A 15,147-nucleotide genomic window follows, 5' to 3' on the forward strand; every position below is an offset into this window, starting at 1 on the left:
TTCAGTCTACAGGAAGTGTTATTGCAATATTTACTTTGTGACATATTTGAGAGATAGACAGCAAAAATGTGGCGAAAGATCATTTTCAATGTCTGTTCAAATACAAATCACATTCGGCACGCAGAGAAAATAGGGAAAAGAATAAATGAGTGTGTTCCTGATCACCCCTAGTGATGGGCTGGTCAATCTTATTAGACGGTCTGTCCTCAATGGGCAGATTTACACCTGTACTGTCACCATTTCACTGCCAGGTGTAAAAGGAGTACTGCACAACTTCATTTGACTCCTCATGTTTCTCACAAACACACATGCACTCATGATGTGTTGTTGTTTATTCAAGTTATGAAACTTCAGCCAATCTCGATGGTTGTGCCCCATCTTTTCTAAAAATACAGCGCGCAGAGAAGCAGAGCTAGCATGAAGCCTGATACTGACACCAGGCAGCTTCAGGTGGATTCTCTGACTTTCGCTGCCTTCCGATGGTGTTGACACCTCAGCTCTCATCTCTCTCTGGTTCCTCGGGGTGGAGGTAGGTGGTGGGAGCGCTCTGACAGTGATTATAGTGGTTGGTGGTAGTGGACACGTAGGCGGAACTTATTTATTCAGGCACAGCAGTCAGCCTGTTGCAGAAAAAACACAAACATTTCTATCCAAAAACAGCAGAAACAAATAAAAACATGTTTTTCGAGAGGTCCTTTCAAAGTATGTCGAAAGACTGAGCTCTTACAATTTGGGTTCTTTCATACCCACTTCAAAAGACAGCCCTGTAAAATGTTTGCTACCCCACGGCTAAGAGCCCCACTTAGGTCAGAAAGAAAGAAAAAAAAAAGAAAAGGCTTTAGTGTGCTCTTAGCCCCGGGCTAATTTCACTGATTGCATAATAAAAAGGTGTTTTGAGGTCAAACAAACACAATTCTTTCAGAGGAGACATTTTACTGTATACTTTGGTAATTTAACAGCATTTCAGTCTGTGTGGTGCGACTGCAGAATCCGACACAGCGGCGGTGGCGGTGGCGGCTGGCAGGAGAAGCAGCACGTGGGAATGAGACAGTCTGAGAGAGAGGGGGACACTGCAGCTGCTGTCCAACTCCTGCTATAGCTGGAGAGGTCATCGCTGTGCACGCTGCTGCCAAGTGTAATGAGGGTGCAGTCGAGTGACCGCCAATCCTCACACGGGCTCTCCGATAATTTCTCTACACATCCTGTTTGAGAACGCTCCGTGACACCACAACACAAAGTACAAATGCGCCTTACAAGATCATTTCACACGACAGCCGCTCGTCTGAAGAAACCTCATAAAGAACCAGCTTTCAGTCATCTCCCCAACAAGTTGCTGATGTCATTTCATTTCTATGAACAAGGTTCAGGATGAGGGGAACCTTTCTGCGGGAGAGTTTGAAACTTCACACTGCGCTTTCATGGTTCTCCATCTAGATGTTAGACATATTATTATTTTTACTTTAATTACCAATAAGAGATTTTACGATCTTGCAGGTAGATTATTTGAACTGTAGAGTTTTGCAAATCTTTCTTTCCTTTTACAGTACCTTATTAAAAGAAAGGAAAGGAAAGAAGAAGGTGTGACGTGGAAATGACAGTTAGGAGACGATAAAGGAAAAGGACAGAAAAATCAAGGAAAGGAGTGGAAAGGAAAAGAAAGTAAAGGGAAGGGAAAAAACAGAAGAAAAAAGGCGCGACATGACAATGAGAGTTGTAAACGAGATGTACAGGAAAAGGATAGAAAAAAGGAGGAAGGAAAGAAAAGGTTTTGAAATCAGATTTGCAGGTTTGGTCCTCGCTCATGAGAGGATGAGTCTATCATCTTTCGCTTGGCGAGGTCTGTGTCCTGTGTCCTTGGGCTCCGGATTGCTTGGATCTGTCAGACTGGGCAAGAGACAAATTCCATCAGCAGATGTCATGGAAGTGTTGTGGGTGAGGGACCTTGGATGATGGGTACATATTATTCTGTCGCTAGAAAGCCACCCCAAACTCACAGTGAAACATCCGTTCAAAGAAAGCTCAGATAACAGCTACATTTATATCTGAGTGATCTACCACCCAAGGCCACCAAGACATTAAGGGGCATGCCACGAAGTTGGAATATTAGATCACATTCAGAACCAATGCCAGAAAGCTGAAAGGGTCTGATCAACAAAACATGAACAAATATCTGTACTGATGAATAAATCGAGAATGGACTTTTCAGCCTGGTCTTGATCAACTCTGTTTTATCTTAGTGATGGGCAGATGAAGACTTGCAAAGCTTTGGGATTTGCTTCTTCTTAAATATTTTTTTTTTATGCCTGCTGTAAAAATGAATTTACATTGACAAGTCTAACATTTGGATGTATTGCATAATTCACACTTAATAAAAGATGTTAATATCATATTGTGGTACTTGGTAGTATAAAATCGCCCTGCTCATATAGTTTATCGTGACCAGGAGTGGAAGTATTGCTTTCAGAATAAAATGTGAATCCTGATAAATCATCTGGTAAAGGAATTAAAGAGACAAAACAGCAGCTGCTGCGGAGAGGAAGCTGCTGGTGAGTCTGCAGAGTCAAAGTGCCTTAATCATTTTCAGAGTGGGTTTCTGGGATCACGCAATGTTAGAGAGATTTGATGTGAAAGCAATGTTTTTGTACCACATGTTGATACACAGAATTTCTGTTGCAAGTTTTCCTTTGCCTACTGATCATTTTCAAAGCTAGCATTTCATTGGTGCTCACCTTCCTGCATTGGGTGACCACCCCATAGGTGACACTCCTCAGGAGGTCAGGCAGCTGGTAATTGTAGTTGGGGACGAGAACTGGTGTCCAATGGTGAGTTCAAAGTCCTTATTTTTGCCCGTATTGAAAGCAATCTGTTGATGTTGTCGTATATTGGGGTTGCGATGATGTGAAGATGATGAAGGAATCTCCGATGACACCGTCTTGATTGTATATAAAAGTTTAATACAAAAAGTTCAGCATCAATACAAGCAAAGCAATCTGCCTGGAGAGAGATTCGGGGCCAATGTGAATCTTCTCTGCTGCCTGGAGAGAGATTCGGAGCCAATATGAATCTCTTCTGCTGAGGCAACTTCAACTCCTCGTTTATATAGGAGGGTTGTTTGCGTAAACCTAAAGAAAATGCATCTGGCTTTCCTCCAGATTGTCCGGTGCCAGGAAGGGAATAGCACCAGCTCTTCACGTTTATACCGTCACAGGAAGGGAGACGACACTAGCCCAAATTTAATGTTGCACTTAGAGCTGTGACCTATCACCCTACCATTTGTTCAGGCTTTCTCCACATTCCTCAAGACCTGTGGACCTCAAACCTAAAGATAAATTTCTTTTATGGGGAAGACTACACATAGCATTTCAGACACCACATATTTCCCCCCTTCGAGACTGCGCAGAGTCTCGAAAAACAAAAATAATAACATATATGTTATATTTGTGATTTAGCAACATTAAGTAACTTTATGGAGTGCGAGAGTGAAAAACCTGTCAGGCAGCTATCTTTCCTGAAACATCCCTCAATCAATCAAGACAGGAAAATTCTCTCACGGCCCCTCTGCCTAAGGCGGCCACACGTAGTACTCCAAACCAATCAAAAAAATGAAGAATTTAATAATCTGTATATGAATATTACTGAAACAAATACATATGGAAACCTCAGAAAAATAAAATCAAAAAATGTCCAAATTCAGGCTGGTCGACCCATCGCACCTTCCAATGGACCTGTCCTTGCCTAGCCCCAATATCCCTAAACATCAAAACAATCAAAAAATCTAAGGTCCCAATATATTCACCCAGTAACAACATCATTCTTCAAAAATTATTGTAAAAGAAAATGTTATAGAAGTTAAGTATTACTCATGCAATAATAAAAAAAACTAAAAGCTAAGTCAAACATTTATATTTTACTAAGATTATCATAAGCATTATCAAAGATTACAACAAAAAAATATATAAGAAAAGACAAGAATATATCACACTGCAGCTCCTTCGCAGCGTCGACTCTCAGTGTAGTGTCGATGGTGTGGTGACTTCTAGACATGTTATCACAGTGTCCTTGCTCAGAGTCCTTCAGTCCATTCTTATTGTCCATGTTTGAGTGTCTTAATCCCTTCAGCATATCCCCCAATATTGTTCTAGGAAGAAAGAAAAGAAAACACCAAACAGTATCTTTTGCAGAAACAATCAAATGCATAGAAATGTATAATTCATGACATCACATTATTTCCAATTATGAGTCACTATTTCCATTTCCCCCCCTTTTATAATAACATTCTATATATATAAAAAATACCAAAAACACAGGGCGGATGATAGACCGCACCGAGACGTTGTTTAATTCCTAGTTTTTGCAGTATTAGTTTTATCGTCTTATCCACGAACTCTTTGCCATTGTCTGAAGAAATTCGATCTGGAAGTCCCCATCTACTTATGACTTCTCTACACAAAAATTTCGCTACAGACTGAGCATCCTTCCGCTTGGTTGGACAAGCTTCAGGCCATCGTGAAAATCTGTCCACAACAACCAGCATATATCTTTTTCCTTCAACTGGTTTTATCATGTCAACATAGTCCACTACTAACTCACGCATTGGACCTCTCGGAGTTGGAATGTAACCAGGAGGTACTGGTACACCCCTCCGAATATTATTTTTCAAACAGATGGTACATCTGCCAATAACATAGTCAATTTGTTCAAGCAAGTATGGTGCCCAAAAACCATACTCCTTTGTGATCTTTCTCCTAACTTCCCCCCTTGCAACATGAGCTAACCCATGAGCTTCCTGAATCATCAGACCTAACAGGTCTGGAGGTGCTACTATCAGCCCCTCATGATTTCTCCAAAGTCCAGTAGAATCTTGGGTTGCACCTCGATCTAGCCAAAGCTGTTTATCAGCTGCAACAGCAGTTTCTTGCATTAAGATCACATCTCTGAGTGTAATTTTTTCTTCTAAGTCCACTTCATGAGTGACTAGAAAGATTTTTCCCAATTTATCTGCACATGTGACTGCTTTTGCAGCTTCGTCAGCCGCTTTATTTCCTTGTGTGACTTTTGATACATCGTTTTTATGTGCTGCACATTTAGCTATCGCTATCTCTTTAGGTTTCATCATGGCATGCAACAGTTTCATTATTTGATCGTGATGTTGTATTGGAGAACCATCTGTTTTCTTAAACCCTCGGTTCTTCCACACTGATCCAAACAAATGACACACATTATGTGCATACGCAGAATCTGTAAATATTGTCACTCGCTTACCTTCCGCCAACAAACATGCTTCAGTTAGCCCCACTAGTTCAGCAAGTTGCGCTGATGCAGGCTGTGGCACTACTTCAGCCTTCTCAACAACAAATCCCGTTCCTTGGGCTTTTACCACTGCATAGCCAGCACTCAATTTATCACCCACACGATAACAAGATCCATCAGTCCAATACTCAAGATCCGCCTCACGCAAAGGGAGGGCTTGCAAATCTGATCTAAGTCTAGAGTATTTTTCTGCTTCATGCAAACAGTCATGCGGTTCACCATCCTCTGGGGTTGGCAAACTCTCAGCTGGATTCACCGTGACACACCTGGCTAGGGTGACATCTTCCTGCTCTAAAAGCCTATGATAGTCTCTTAACCTAGACATAGTCAATGTGTATTTACCATAATTCAAGAGATTTCTGAGACTATGATGTGTAAGAATTGTTACCGGATAACCCATTGTAACAGATGATGCCTTATCATACATTAAAGAAACTCCCACCATTGCTCTGTAGCACAGTGGTAGTCCCAGTTCAACTTCTGAATAAGCAGTGGAATAGTAAGAAATAGGTTGTGGACTTGTCCCCGTTCCTGTTGGTTGACAAAAAACTGCACATGCATATTTACCCCCAGAAGAAGTGGACACATACAACAAGAAGTTCTTAGTGTAATCTGGAAGTGCTAATGCTGGAGCCTCCTGTAATCTCTGTTTGATAGTCTCAAATGCCAAAAGGCCTTCCTGTGTCCAGGAAAGATTACCATGAAGTTGATTATTGCCAGTATCTTTAATCATAGCTCTCAACGGCCCCGTTAAACTAGCATAATCCTCTATCCATGCTGAGGAATAGCCAGCAATACCAAGAAACGTCATAATTTCTCTAACTGTTCTAGGCTTTGGAGCCTTTCGAATAGCTTCTAACTGACTATCAGAAATGCTTCTATGTCCCTTTGTTATCGTCTGACCCAAATAAACCACTTTCTCCTGACAGTACTGCAGCTTCTTCTGAGAGGCCTTGTGCCCCTTCTCTGCCAGTATCTGTAGTAGTTTAATCGAATCCTTATGACATGTCTCTTTATCTGGTGAACAGATGATAATATCATCCACATATTGAACAACAGTGCTTTTTAGTTCCTGATTTATCCCTGCCAAATCATCTTTCAATACTTTATTGAAAATATGTGGACTATGTTTGAACCCTTGTGGCAATCTCTTATACTCATAAAATTGTCCTTTGTATGTGAACCCAAATAGACCCTGGCTTTCTAAACTAAGTGGAACACTGAAAAAGGCACCACATAGATCTAATACTGTGAAATGTGTTGAATCTGGAGGAATTTGAGTTAGCAAAGTATGCGGATCCGGCACTTCTGCTGGAGAATCAGCTACTACTTCATTTACTGCTGTCAAATCATGTACCAGGCGATAAGAATCATCTGGCTTCTTCACAGGTAACAAAGGCGTGTTACTTTGAGGATTCTGTGTTATCTTAAGAACATCTGCTTTCAGAAGTCCTTCAATTTGTGGTTCAATCCCTTGGATTGCCTCTTCTTTTAGTGGATACTGGTTCTTCCAAGGAGGTCTGACTCCTGGTCGGAGTTCAACTTTCGTCGGTTGGGCTGACTTCACAAGTCCAATATCAGTACTATGTCGTGACCATAAGCATTCTGGAACTTGTTGCAGCATTTCCTCTCTCATAGTGTCTAAGCTCTCCTTAACACTGTAGATTGACTCATGTGTCATCCGCACTATTTGTGGCTGTCCCTGTCCTTGAGCAGAGATCATAATCTTAATGAATCGTTGATCTTCACTTTTCCAGATGGCAAGGTTCTCTTTCACCGGTTGAAAAACAGCTTCCTCTGCTTCTGTCATCATTCCTCCTATATGCTTCTGCTCATAGTCATCAGACACCAACAAGGTCACATGTGGTGCACTCTTCTTGATAGCAAACTCTTTGTCCAAATAGTCATCTTTATTTATCTTCATAGCTGCTCCTTGTGGTCCCAAGATTATACAGCTCGAGCTGAGTTGAACTTGTTTTGGTTGTCGACTCAACCATTCTTCTGAGTTTGATTTGGTATCATCCTTGAAATACTTAAGCGTACAGTGTAATGGATACTCTGGAGGCTTCGCATCAGGCATGTTTGCTATGATAAACTTCTTCCACAATTTAGCTGGTTCCAAAAAATCTGGACTGAGATTTCCAATCCAAAAGACTGAAGAGCCATCAGTCTCCGTTGTCATTGGTAATTGGTGAATTGCATCATCTGGTACTTCCACCCGACAACCGTCCAGTGTACAGTTTATTACACAGTTCAGTCTACATAGAGCATCTCTTCCCAAAAGTGCAATTGGTGTATGTTCTGATACCAGTATGGGTATTGTAGTTTTCAAATTTTTGTAGCAGAGCTCAATTGGTTCTGTAAGAGGAATCAGCTGTTTCACTCCCTCAAATCCGATTGTCCTAATCAATTGACCAGACATGGGAAGATGTGTAGCATCTTTAGGCCGAATACAGGTGAAAGCAGCTCCGCTATCCACCATCATTTCCAATGGTCGATCATTTACTTTCACCACTATTGTTGGATCTTTCTCCGGTCCTGACACTACCAGCTGACACCCCCCCTTCGGATCTTCTGGGCACCTCTAAAATCCTGGTTCCGGGCCCCTGTATGGGTGCACCGGTCCCCTGAATGACCTTGATTGGCCCCTGTATACTCCTCTGAAGTTTCCTCTAAAGTTTCCTCCTCTGAAGTTTCCTCCTGATCTGTTGCACTCCCGGGCAAAGTGACCAACCTGTCCACAATTATAACATACTTCTGGAAGCTGTTGGAAATCCTGAGTGAATCGTCCTCCTCTTCCTCTGAAGTTTCCTTGATCTCTTCCTCTCCAGGTCTGCGCTTGACCAGAAACTGACTGTGGGAAGGAAACAACTGGAACTACTGGTTGTGGTTGAAGTGATTGGGGCTGAACCTGCTCCAGCTGTGGTCGTGGTGATGGTTGATTCAGCGGAGGCTGACTGTGCATAACCAAAGCTTGCTTCTTCTCCTTCTTCTTGTTGTCTACCAGTTGGATTTGATTAAGTTTTCTGAGAGTCTCTTGGTCCTGTTCCTTCTGATCATGTTCCTTTTTCCTATATAGCTCCACTTGATGGGCTATGTGATCTGTATACACACCCTTTGCCATGCTTCCAAGTCCAACCACCTCTGCTAGTTTGCTCCTCACTGGTATGGGCAGCCCCTTCTGTAACTTGGCTCGCAAAATTGACTGCTCCATCTGATTTAGATCTGGATCGTTTCCTGTAACATTTCTCCACACTTGATGGGCTCTTGATACATAGGCCCTCGGGTTCTCTTCCTGTCCCAATGGCTCAATTAGAATATTGTCCGGATGTACATTTGTTGGAAATGTGTCTTTCAATGCTCTCCACACTTGACCTCTCCTTGCAGCAAACAATTCTGGATCATTCACAGCAGTTCCCACATGTCGAGTCAGTCCTGCTTTCTGTAGAATCTCTTCCATAGCTGGGACACCAAGGAGATTAGCCAAGAGTCTCTTAATGTCTCCTACAGCAGGTTGCGTTCCCACCATAATCTCTTCCAACTTCGAAATCCAAGGATGTGCTCCATCTTGAAGTGTAGGCAACTTCTCAAGTATAGCAGACATATCTGTACTCTGCCAAGGCTTGTACTCTAAATTCTGTCCTCGGATTATCACCGGACACATCTTTTCAGGTACCTTCCCTTTCCTTGAGCGCAGTGAATATTTCTTTTGGGGTTCTTTTTTCTGCAAGTTTTTCTTCAGTATCTGCAGTTCCTCCAATTGGTTCTCCAATGTTTCTCTGCTCCCTGATCTGGTGGATTTATCCAACTTTGAAAGGCATTGATCTATGCTTCTTTCAACTTCATCCAGAACCCTTCTGTGGTCTTCTAATCTGGTGCTGGATGTCCCTGGAGAAAACCCTCTTGAAGATGAAGCACCTCTGGTTTCCCAATCTCCATCGCTGTCTTCATTCTCAGTCTCATTGGAGCTAGCATCTCCCAAGTCCTTTGTCCTCCATGTTCTATCTCCTCTCCTTTCCGCTCTAGCCAGCATCCGTCTGACTTCAGGATCATATCCACCTATCATCTGCTCCGAGTCACTCTGATCATCATCATCATCTCTGATTTCCATCCTCCTCATCCTTAGTCCACCTCTGGCTTCCAGAGTTGACGTTTTCCTCTTACTTTTGGAGCTTGGATACATCCTTATGGTTGTTTCCGCTTTTCCCATCTCTATCGTTCGGTCATCATCATCTCTGACACGATAGTTTCCTTCCTGACTGATCACTGGGAGCTGAGGATAGACATCCTTGAACTTCACCTCCTTCTCATAAGGTGGGGGTCTCTTCACTGGATCCGTATGTGAGAACGGTGCACTGATTTCTATCATCAGTTTTTCTGTTTCTTTAGCATTTTGTCCTATTTCTTCTGCTCCTCTGTCTCTGCTATCCTTTGCAGCTTTTATCAGTTTCTGTCCCTCATTTTCAAACAACTGGAGAATGCCGAGCTCCACTTGTCTCTTTTCTTTACGTTTGGCCCCTTTTTTTCCTTTCTTTTGGTTTGCCTTATATGTAGACACAAGAACCTGCATTGTTTTAATTACATCAGGGTTAAGAGTCCCCTGTACTGGCCATGGTTGGTCAATATCAGGCCAACGCTTATGCCATTTCTCTGATACCTTTACGATGCCTATGCCTTTAATTAAAGGGTTATTTTTCTGTACTATATCAACCGGAGTGAGTGCTTTTGAAGTTTTAATGTCCTTTTTAAACATTTTAATGGTGCCTTTATATCCCCTTATTGTATTTTAAACTAATTATTGAGACTAGGACAATTTAAAGCTAATTGGATCACTTTTTATTTTATTTGTTTCTTTTAATTTAATTTAATTCATTAATTAATTGATTTTTAATAAGCCATTATGTTATAACAATCAGTGAGAGAAAATGAAATTAATTTGTCAACTCTAAAGAAATCAAGCACTTATTGATATAATAGCAAGATCACCACAATAAGTCCACATAAAATGTCGACTCAGCACACAAACAATCTATCAAATTGTAAACACACTTTTCTCAATGTCTTGCAAACAAAGAAAAGTCAATCAGAATTAAAGCTCAAAAAATCTAGCGTTCCAACAAGGGACAAACTATCAGCAAATGTGCTCCCACTCACAGCCAGACAACCACCTAATTGTCATCAAACTAACACACATTCACCTCAAATCATCAAACAATCACAAAATTGAATTATCAATGAAGCTCAAATCAGAATGAACCATACACAGACAACAAATTCACTTTTGCAACTTTCAGCATTGAATTTAAATCAAATCATCATACTCCATGAATTAATTAAATGCATCAACTGGTCAGTGCTTTGCCAAGCGTCTCTGTTAAAAAAAACTACAGCATGTGAGATGTCATATATAAGCAGACAGATGGATGTACTAATGCACTAAAAATAGAAATGTACAAGTACAAAAACTGATAGCTCAGGTTAGTCCAAGTATAGACAATGGTAGTTTTCTGCTAAAAAGGAAACAACTCAGAGTCTCAAGTTGCTTACTGGATATCAGGCAATACTGAAATGTTTATCTAAGTCAATTTAGTGTAAGAGAAACACATGATGTAGGAGAAGTGGCAGGAGTTCATAAACAAACCATACAAAACCAGATGTTCTACCACTAAGTGTTTTAAAAGGTCAAGCAAACACCAGAAGTGTCACACAAACATCAATCACAACCAACTCAGAGCTATAAAAGTAACACTTTAACGATCTCCCAACTCGCTCAATTTATCTTCTCACTTTACTGAGGTATTTCTCCAACACCCCCCAAATTGAGAAATATCTTTATAAAAGCCTTTAAGTCAAAGAAAACTAATATCTATCAATAATAATGACTATAAATGAGTGGACATACATATGTTTAAATGCAGATATAGGTTAAAGAGTTTGTGGATAAAACTGCACTGGCCTTAATCAGATTGGAATCAGGAGGAGCACACAGCAAGTATCGCTCCGTGGGACACACTGGTCAGCGTCTCTGCTTATCGTCTGTCTCTCTTCTCTCCTCTCCCTTACACACCATAGGTGGATAAGGGAAAAAACAGACAGAAACTTAATATCCCACTAAGTCCTTATAAAAGCAAAATAACAATTCAATACAATTTACGCACATCTGCCAACACATTAGATCTGTTTTATCTATGACAGAAGTCATCCACTTTTCAAACATCAGCGCACAGTCACATACCAGACATCATCAATACAAAATTTTATTCACCCTAATAGCATTTCAAATTTTAATAGTATTTTATTATCCCCAAGCAGTGTTTCCCAATACTCTCTTGTTTTATCCATGCTTATGCACACAAAACATCCTCACTGATTTCTTTATTTCTCTTAATAGTTATAAACGTCCTTTTTGGGGCTCATGTTTAACCAATCATTATGTCCTCCTTTCAGAGGCTCATTAGGTTTATTAAGATATTTGAAACGTCCCCAAAAAAGGCTCATGTAATTAATCAAATCATAAAGTCCCTTTATCATCAATAGGGCTCATACATGTTCTTTAACAGATTAAAAACAAAATATCTTATATTATAAAATAGTAAGTCTCTTTATTACTCAACCACATGTATTTATTCAATTTAAACCAACACAGCAACACAAACCACTCAGATCAAGCGCTCTCAACTGATCTCACACACATACACACACAGAGCTCCAACAGCTGATCTTACACACACACACACACAGAGAACTTCGGCAGCTGATTTTACACACACACACAGAGAACTTCGGCAGCTGATTTTACACACACACACAGAGAACTTTGGCATCACTCCAAAGACACAGACAGCATCCAATCCTAAAGTTTCAAGTCGACTCATTCATACTTTTCCTATAGCATGCTTTTAGCCGCTCCTTCCTTATCCTTTTAAATCTAAATTTATGCTACCTTTTGAGGTGTAGTTATTCAATGAGAGGTTAATTCGAGCATCTGTTCGTCAACTATTGCTGAAAACTTACAATTGAATTTTATTTCTACATCTCCAGTTCCTTGAACTGACCTGAAATTCACTTAGTGACTTTCTAGGATTTAGGCCGATTTAGAATCGCCTCCCTGAGGGCTTGGTCAAATCCGCGGCTTTTTCTTTTAATTCTTACCTTTATTCCTATTTGCTTTACAAGCATTTACTCTTATTTCATCCTTTTACTTTAGTCCTTTATCTTTATCCTTTTACTTTATTCCTTATCTTTATCCTTTTACTTTATTCCTTATTTACTCTTTTACCTTATCCTTTTTTACATCTTTTTACACATTACCAATTACTCCTGGGCCCAGGATTGTTACTTACTTTTTTTTTTAAACCAAATCCGACTATTCCTTAAAGTCTATTTTCACGCAGCGTCTAATCTACACATGTCTTACCGTTAAGAAGATGAGGGCCCTTTCTTCATTAATCTCGCATGGTGTTATTTAGCTCACCTTATCGTTACTAATCAGACTATTCTACACCTTTACTTTAACTCTGTACTATCTTCAGTACTTTCCATTTTCTTTTACTCATATTCCTTATATTCCTTATATTCCTTATATTCTCTATTGTACTCCCCCCTGTTGCGTTGTGCACTACGCAACAAAGTCAAATTTAGAACGGAGCTCCACTCAACAGCAACACATCATGACATGCCCACACAGATGAATCATTTACGGTGTGACCAAACAGCAGCACACAACAGCAGCAACGAACGTACCAGCGCCCAATAATGTGAGAAATGCTCACCCTTTTCTTTTGTCGACGTGGTGCGGGAGTAGGTGCGCTGAAGTTGTCGGCGACGCTGCAGGACACAGCACGTCCGAAGTTCGTGACGCCAAGTCTTGTCGTATATTGGGGTTGCGATGATGTGAAGATGATGAAGGAATCTCCGATGACACCGTCTTGATTGTATATAAAAGTTTAATACAAAAAGTTCAGCATCAATACAAGCAAAGCAATCTGCCTGGAGAGAGATTCGGGGCCAATGTGAATCTTCTCTGCTGCCTGGAGAGAGATTCGGAGCCAATATGAATCTCTTCTGCTGAGGCAACTTCAACTCCTCGTTTATATAGGAGGGTTGTTTGCGTAAACCTAAAGAAAATGCATCTGGCTTTCCTCCAGATTGTCCGGTGCCAGGAAGGGAATAGCACCAGCTCTTCACGTTTATACCGTCACAGGAAGGGAGACGACACTAGCCCAAATTTAATGTTGCACTTAGAGCTGTGACCTATCACCCTACCATTTGTTCAGGCTTTCTCCACATTCCTCAAGACCTGTGGACCTCAAACCTAAAGATAAATTTCTTTTATGGGGAAGACTACACATAGCATTTCAGACACCACAATGTCTCACACTGGACAGTAGGCAGGAGAAGAGAGAGTTACGAAATACAAAGAAAAGTTTGGTTTTACAGAGTCTGACAGCCGTTCCTGGGAATACTGCAGAAACGTTTACAGGCAGGGAGATGATTCATCAAGCTCTTTCAGCATCAATCAGTCATCTGTCATCTGAATCTAAGAAAGCAGACCCAGTACAAATTGTAAAATTACTGTATAAACCAAATAAAAATAAACTATGGCTCCTAATGACATATACTAAACTATCAAAATGAACCCACAGTGTAAACTAAGATGTAAATTATTCCACACAAAAAAATATTATTCCCCCTTCTTTGCATTCATGATTACATCCCCCCTCATCAATGAGTAGGCCTACACAATCATAGCTGTTTATTATTGTGTCATATAGTACTTTACTTTAGCACTTACCCACTTTTATACTTTTAAACCCTCAGTTATAGATCCACCTAAAGGTCATGCAATAAACTCGAACTTCATGAAGTTTATTATTTTCACGTTTTGATGTAGTTATCGCTGCTGTTGAACTGTAATTCATAACATTATTGTTCATCCCATTCATATCAGTGAGGTATAATCCACAATATAATCCACAAACTACATCCTCCAGAATGAGTCCTCAGTAGTTATTGCTACATTATGACATGAGTATTTTGTCTTTGTGAGTTTGGCCACATGCACCTTTAAACAAATTAACCCCTCATTTTCATCTCACTTACATAATTTTTATCATTGTATGCACAGATGTGTCACTATTGCATCATCATGTCATCATACTCACACACACACACACACACACACACAAACACACACACACACACACACACACACACACACACACACATTTACTTTTCTCTACTCAGACACATTGACTTTTATGTCAGTAAAGGTCACAGTGTATGAAGAAGAAGGTAAATTCAGTGACAGATTAGGGTTTCTCAAGGATAACAATAAAATCTGATGGATAACCCTAATCAAGCATTTTATCTTCACGAGCAGTTATATCTGGTTATACAGTACCAAAGTTAAATCATTCTTTATATCTTTAAAACTGTCACTGTAATATATGACTTACAATTAAAAACGATGGAGCATTAGAAACATTTGCATTTAATCCATATTGATGACACACTCGTGCAAAAATACTTACATTCATGTGATTGGAAACAGACTGATTAAAGTTTGTGGTTTGCTCCTTGATAGAAAATTAAAGTGAATTACTAAAGTGGAGTCATCTCTTTATTTACAGTGATTTATGGAGGCAACTGTCCTCCTTTATTACTATTTCAGGTTCTCAGTGAAAAACCCTGGGTGGGTGTTGGGGGTCCCATCATTGTCTATGTTCTGTATATATTGGCGAAGATGAACAATGACACAATGCCTAAATGTTTCTCACACATCCTCCCAGGCTTTAACATAATTACCAAACAGCTCATGTAACCTGTGGTTGTTTG

General features: G+C 40.3%; 1 long non-coding RNA gene across 1 annotated transcript; it reads right to left on the bottom strand.

Moving 5' to 3' along the window:
- Positions 1–2,933: 2,933 nt before the first annotated feature.
- Positions 2,934–13,677, bottom strand: LOC138405598 (uncharacterized). The gene is made up of 2 exons (XR_011239395.1): positions 13,083–13,677; positions 2,934–4,138 (listed from the first exon to the last, which is right to left on the bottom strand). It is a non-coding gene; the product is annotated as an uncharacterized lncRNA (long non-coding RNA).
- Between the last annotated feature and the right edge of the window lie 1,470 nt (positions 13,678–15,147).

This window comes from Paralichthys olivaceus, chromosome 19 (genome assembly GCF_024713975.1).
Source record: "Paralichthys olivaceus isolate ysfri-2021 chromosome 19, ASM2471397v2, whole genome shotgun sequence".
In the NCBI taxonomy this organism is placed as follows: domain Eukaryota; kingdom Metazoa; phylum Chordata; class Actinopteri; order Pleuronectiformes; family Paralichthyidae; genus Paralichthys; species Paralichthys olivaceus.